Raw genomic sequence first — 7,246 nt, 5'->3', positions numbered from 1 at the left:
CCTGAGACCAGGGCCCTGAACTCCTCTGCCACCAGGTTCTTGAGGTGAACCTGAAGGGCCGGAACAAGGAATTGCTGTAATGTAGCGAGTCCTTCTTCCCCGGTAATGGCTAGCCCTACAGCTCCCATTATATCTGCCCCTCCCAGTCATGACTGAAATGCTCCGACCCTCTTCCCCACCCATAGACCCCCCCTCTCCCATGGCCCCCATTCTTCCCGGCAGGCCACACACAGCATTCACTCTAGGGCGAGGGGCAGATCCGTGCTCCCATCCACTTCTGCTTCTGCACTCAGTGGAGGCAGCTCCAGGTCGCACCCCCAGTCCCATTGCTTTCACTCAACAGGCATTTCCACACAAGCACACCCCATGATAATCGTTAAAATACAAGCAACAATAAAAATAATTAACTAATTAATTTAAAAGTGGGCGCATTCATTCTCACAATCATACTATCATACACTCAACACACAAGTTAAAAAACGCAAATTCTTAGGTCAGCGTAAATTTGGGGGGGAGGAAAACTCCTCACTCTTCCCCTACGCAGTCTGGGAAAAGGTGATAAAGGTTGAGGGGTCTGAAAAAGCTGGTGCTGGTTGAAAGGAGCAAGTTCCCAGTCTCTTCGACCCTGTCCTCCCGGGGCGACAACGAAAGAAGGGCGCAAGCTGATCGGAATGACCAGTGGCAACAATGTCCAAAACCAACGCCACAGTGAAGAAGAAGAGGGAGGGTGGGGGAGCTGCATCCAAGATGGAATGGCGGCGGCAGAAAGGCCAGCCACCCAGCTCCAGCTCCAGGTCACACCAACGCAGGCTTCTCCAGCTCCAAGGCTCAATGGGTGGCAGGGCGGCACAACGGCATGACCCAGTGCCCCCGAAGTGGCAAAGCCGGGCTGGCGGCGATGGGACGGCGGTCGCGGTGGCCGGGTGGGCTAAACAGCGGCAAGTTGGCTGCCCCCTAAGACAGCAGTGGTAGGTCGACGGCTAATGCGAATGAAACAGCGGTCGGCAAGTGGGCAGTCTCCTCCAAGCAGCAGGCCAAGCCGCGGTGGCTCAAACAAAGAGAGCAGCGGCTGCGGCGGCTGGAGCAGGCGACTGGAGCAGGTGGGGTGGCGGCAGGTCGGCAGCTGCCCCAATGCAGCAGGGCCAGCTACGATGACCAAAACAGACCAAAGCAGATGGAACGGTGGCTGGAGACAGATGGAACATCGACAGATGGGACAGCGATGAACCGGTGGTCCCTCCGACACGACAAAGCCAGGTCGGCGCCCCAAACGGCAGTCGTGATGATTAAAGCCGGTAAGATGGTGACCTGAGCTGGTGGGATAGTTGCAGGATCGGTAGCGTTTTCTGAGAACAGCTCTTCCAGAAGCAATATTGTCCTCCATGAGCTGCCTCACCGAATCCCCTCTATTTTGTTCTTGCATTCTAACCCTTCTATTTCAGTCCTCAACCCTCGGCTCCATACCTTTTTAGGTGTTTCTTCCCCAGAAACCGGAGCGATAAGACTCAGGCGGTCATGTTCCTTGCGCATGGCTTATTTATGCAAATGTCTCCATCTGTATGAATGTCCCAAAGATGCTTTTTTTCAGGAGGCAACTGGACTTTGATCTTTTGGTTTACTTTTTGGCATTTAGTTATCTCTTTAGAAAGGTATGTAAATATTGTTTATCTGTCAGATCCCTAAAAGTAATACTGCCATTCAATTGGGAGGAGGAGAGCCTCAGAGTTAAATCATTAGCTACATCTAAAACAACTGAGTTTTACAACTTTACAACTGGTTTCCTGTCACCGGGAGACTGAAGGTCACAACATCTCTGGAGGGATGTTTATGGTAGCCATGTGGGATATATAATTTTTATGTCTAACTAGAGATAGCCATGGGAACGTGTGCTTTATTGACTCCCAAGGTAGAAGAGTTAAGCAAGCATCTTCACACTTGTGTATTGGTCAGAATCTGCATTCGGACAAAGGGGAGGGGTCATTATCAGCTTAATTCCATTTGCATAGCCTAAAGGTTTTCAGATGCTGCTTTGCTTCTAATTGTTTCCATCCTGCTTGATTAAAGGTTCCTTTTGAAACAATCCATTTCAAGAGTCTTTACTTTCTCAAGTGAGGAGAGGAGCCATTACATAAAGCAGCATCTCTCTGCAAAGTGATCAACCAGGAGAGAAACATTGTTACTCTACTAAGAGGACCCAGCAAATCATATCTGAGCATAACAGTGAGCAAGGGGAAACTGACTGCCTGAGGGAGATGGAAACCCCTTCACAACCAGAGACCTGCTCCTTGTATCCTGGCGGAGAAAATGGAGTGAGCTTGGAGGACCCCAAAAAGCCCCGTTGGTCAATCGGAATCGGGACAAAAGACGGCTGGGAAGAGACGACCAGGGGAGTCACTCTTACCCGAGGTAGCCGAAAACCAGGGTGGAAATTGGAGTTAGAAGCCCCCTCTGATCAGAAGGAGCTAAATGAAGCCGCGCTGAGAGAGGATCCTCTGAAGAGGCATGTAACCCAGTTGGTGATGGAAATTTTGGGAAATCTCAACATCCGGGGGGAGCCAGACCGGCAACCAAGAAGCGTTGGAAGGGCAGCAAACAGGGGTGACACCAGAGGAACAACCCCCACCTGGTCCCTGCTAATCAAGCTGATGGCACAGCAGCAACAGCTAGGAACCCAGAAAACCCTCCCCCCAGTTGACACATGGGTTGGGGGCCACTCCGAACCAACCCCGAAACCTGCAGTTAGAAAGGAAAACTCCTTTCTTGGGGGTAAAATTTGATGGGAACCCAAAAAAATTGGGATTCCTTGTGGCACAAGTGCTCACCTACATGCAAGAATATGGGTGTGACTTTCGAACGCAAGGAGCCAGAGTTTGAGTGTTCATCCTAGCCCTGAAAGGAGCTGCTGCCAGATGGATGGTGACTTTACATGACGCCGATGCACCAGAACTGCAGGACTTTGATCCGCTCATGATGGCCCTGCGACGACGGTTCGAGGACCCCCTTGCAGACCACAAAGCATGTGACTGCATTAAAATTGTGTAGCAGGGATGCTGGCCAGTGGCTGAGTATACCGAATAATTCCGAGACGTGGCATGTCATGTCAACTGGCCAGAGGTTATCCTGGTAAGTTGGTTCAAGGATGGGCTGAGTGATGAACTCTACAATGCTTGTGTGGCCTGAGGTGCCCCAACCCATCTACATGAGTGGTATCTTATTGCTGAAGAGGCAGAGATCGACATGGCCAGAAATCAATATCGGGCAGGATAAATGTAGAAGAAATCCCCACCCCAATGGAAATGAGAACCTTTTAAACCGCAAATGGCATCTTCTCCGAAATTCTTAGTCTGTTTCAAGTGTGGAAAAGCGGGGCACTGAGCTGCAGAATGCCATTCTCAGGCACTAGCTAAGAAACCAGATCGCCCATTGGGGGTAAAACCTACGAAACATGGCCAGCACGGAAAGGAGATGGCCCTGAGGAGTAGGGAGACCGTAGAATTTCCACCCCCTCCCTTCTTTGAGGAGGAAATCCCAGCTTCACAGCAGGAGGAACCATACTCATCTGGAAGCCATCCAGAGGTTGAACCACTGATAAGCAAACCAATTAAACTGCTTACCCTCCCCCTAAGACTGTTTATCTGGGAGAGGGGAATGAAAATCTCAGCTTTAGTGGATTCGGGGTGCACCCGCTGTTTGATCAGCCCAACCCTGGTAAGGAAATTGAGGATTAATGTAAGGAAGCTGAAACACCCCATAGCTTTTTGCCAACTAGATGGGTCAATAGCAGGGCGGGAGCCAGTTTCATTTGCCACTGAGCCTCTACAGATAGGCATTGGAAGCCACAAGGAAATGTTTACATTTATAGTGGCGCCTGGCATGGAATGGCCACTAGTTCTGGGACTTGCATGGCTGAAAAAATGGAACCCCAAAATTAATTGGAAGTAAGGCACCATAAGATGCACGTGACTTTTGCTGAGAATCCAGACAAAGAAACTGAGGAGGCAGAGCACCTAGAAACAGCAATGTCTGCTTACGCTATGCCAACCCAGGGTATATCCAAAGAATATAAGGACTTGGCTGAGGTTTTTAGCGAAAAGCATCTGATGAGCCTCCACCTCATCGCTCCACTGACTGTGCGATAGAAATCCTACCCGGAGCCAAACTCCCTAAACCCAAGATGTATAGTATGTCTCTAAGGGAGCTGGAAGAACTGAGGGCATTCATTGAAAAAAACCTAGCAAGGGGTTTCATTGAACCAGCCCGACCAAAAGTTGCAGCCCCAGTGTTGTTTAGAGAGGAAAAAAGATAGCTCCAAACACTTATGTGTTGATTTTAGAAATTTAAATTCAATCAGTATGGCAAATGTATATTCCCTCCCTCTCATGAAGGATATGCTAGCACACCTAGCCAAAGGGAGAATTTTTTCAAAGCTGGATTTAAGGGAGGCTTACAGGATTAAGGAGGGAGATGAATGGAAAATGGCATTTAACACCCCTCTTGGATGCTACCAATTCAAAGTGCTACCATTTGGGCTACAAGGGGCCCATGCAGTATTTATTCAATTAATAAACAAAGTGTTGCGGGAGCATCTATATAAGGGCTGCATAGTCTATATTGATGACATTTTATTAGATTCTGTGACCAAGGCAGAACATGTAAAACTAGTCCGGGCGGTTCTGAACAAACTTCGCTCTGCAAAACTTTATGCTAAATTCTCCAAATGTGAATTCCACCAAGAAAAAATTGATTACTTAGGATACCGCATTTCACACCAGGGCATAGAAATGGATCCTTCGAAAGAGCAATCGGTACTTGACTGGGAACCACCCAGAACACGCAAACAGTTGCAAAGCTTCCTGGGATTTGCAAACTTTTACCGGCAATTTATCCCTTTTTCGCCCAAATTGCTCTCCCCATCACCAAGCTCTTAAAAATGAAGGGGGAGGGAAACCTAAAACCGAAGCAGCCTTTGAACTGGACAATGGAATGCCAAACAGCATTTGAAAAACTTAAAAGGCTGTTTTCGGCAGAACCGATCCTAAAGCACCCAGACACAGAGAAACCGTTCATCATACAAGCAGATGCTAGTGATGTGGCGATCGGAGCCATCTTACTTCAGAAAAATGAGGAAGACCAATTACAACCATGTGCTTACACATCCTAAACATTGAATGAATCTGAGCAAAGGCCATTTGGGAGAAAGAGGCTTATGCAGTTTGATGGGCTCTTTTAACCTGGAGAGGAGTAAGATCCCTTTTGAAGTCTGGACGGATCCTAAAAATTTAGAAGCCCTAAACACCCCAAGGAAACTCTCTCCAAAACAAGTACGATGGGGTCTTTAATAGGTTTGAATTTATGCTCAGATACCTCCGGCGGAGGGGGATTTCCTGGCAGATGCACTATCCAGTAAATCACAATACGATATTATGAAGCCAAACGTAATCAAACCCATGATACAAGACAATCAACTAGCTGCTAGAGTAACCACCAGATCCCAGGGAAAACAAGACACTCTAGAGGACAATGACACCACCCAAACTTTTAAACAAGCTTTAACCACTGACGAATGGTTTTTGAGCCACAAAGACAGCTGCCTGATGAAAGATAACTGAGCTTGGGTGGGAGGGAAGTTGTATGTTCCAGCCAGCCAAAGACTGTACTTAATGGAAAGGTGCCACGACTCCCAACTAGCAGGACACTTTGGTTTTGTAAAAACTTTACATCTAATTAAAAGGCAATTTTGGTGGCCATCACTAAAAAAGGACATAGAGAGCTATGTAGCCAGCTGTCCAATTTGTGCGGCAGCCAAAAGACGACAAGGCAAAATGCCAGGACTGTTACAGAAGGTAGCCGAGCCCTCAGCCCTCTGAAAGGAGATAGCTATGGATTTTATTGTCGAACTACCAGAAAGTGCAGGGAATACTGTCATTTGGATCGTAACAGACTTATTTTCAAAACGGACACATTTTATATCGTGCCAAAGGATCCCAACTGCCAAAAGTCTAGCCAAGTTATTCCTGATACATATTTATCGCCTTCAAGAAGCCCCACAAAGAATCATCTCCGACAGAGGGGTCCAATTCAACTCAAAATTTTGGGGAGCATTCTGAAACTTACTGGGCACCACCCAAGGACTGAGCTCCAGTCACCATCTGTGTACCAATAGTCAAACTGAAAATTGGAACATGGTTTTACAACAATACCTAAGATGTTTTATTAATTTTCAACGGGACAACTGAGTTGATCTTTTACCTTTTGCAGAAGTGGCCTTCAATAACACTGTACACTCAAGCACTAGGTTCATCCCTTTTAGAGTAGCAACAGGCCAGGATTTCAACCCCATGCCTGTACTACCCACAGAGGAACCCACTATCCCCTCACTAAAAGAATGGATAGACAACCTACGAAACACATGGCCAGTGGTTAGATTAGCATTACAGGAAGCTAGAGAGGCTTTCAAAACTCAAGCTGACAAAAAAAAAGTAAATCCCAAACCCTTCCATGTTGGAGATAGGGTATACCTATCAACAAAATTCCTGAAGTCATTGCAACCATCAAAGAAATTAGGGCCACATTTCAAGGTTCAAGGTTCATTTTATTTATATGCCACCCTATTCCCGGCGGGACTCAGGGCGGTGCACAAACCCAAAGGAGGGGAAGGGAAACACAAGAACTACAACAAAAAGTACAGGGAATTTAAAACAACCAACAGCCACACGATTCGAGAGGGGAAGAGAACTCATCGACCCCAGGCCTGCCGACACAGCCAGGTTTTAACGGCTTTTCGGAAGGCCTGGAGAGAGATGAGGGTCTGAATCTCTGTGGGGAGCTCGTTCCAAAGGGCCGGAGCCGCCACAGAGAAGGCACTCCCCCGGGTAGTAGCCAGGTGACATTGGCTAGTAGACGGAACCCGGACAAGGCTTAATCTGTGTGATCTAATGGGTCTTTGGGAGGTAATTGGCAGCAGGTGGTCTCAAGTACCCAGGTCCAATACCATGAAGGGCTTTATAAGTGACGACTAGCACCTTGAAGCGTATCCGGAGACCAATCGGTAACCAGTGCAGCTCGCGGAGGATAGGTGTAACGTGGGTATACCTAGGTGCATCCACAATCGCTCGTGCGGCTGCATTCTGGACGAGCTGAAGTCTCCGAATGGTCTTCAAGGGCTGCCCCATGTAGAGCGCATTGTAGTAGTCCAATCTTGAGGTCACGAGGGCATGAGTGACTGTTGTGAGTGCCTCCCGGTTCA

General features: G+C 47.9%; 1 protein-coding gene across 5 annotated transcripts in view; it reads left to right on the top strand.

The window, feature by feature from the left end:
• MYRIP (myosin VIIA and Rab interacting protein) overlaps window positions 1–7,246 on the top strand; it is a 236,258-nt gene that overhangs the window by 69,845 nt on the left and 159,167 nt on the right. The window lies entirely within an intron of this gene.

The sequence above is a fragment of the Thamnophis sirtalis genome, unplaced genomic scaffold (assembly GCF_051295495.1).
Source record: "Thamnophis sirtalis isolate CommonGarterSnake01/CBP01778 unplaced genomic scaffold, rThaSir2_p1.2 scaffold_4, whole genome shotgun sequence".
In the NCBI taxonomy this organism is placed as follows: domain Eukaryota; kingdom Metazoa; phylum Chordata; class Lepidosauria; order Squamata; family Natricidae; genus Thamnophis; species Thamnophis sirtalis.
The sequence above is the reverse complement of the archived record's forward strand: the minus strand, read 5'-3'. Positions and strand labels throughout refer to the sequence as shown.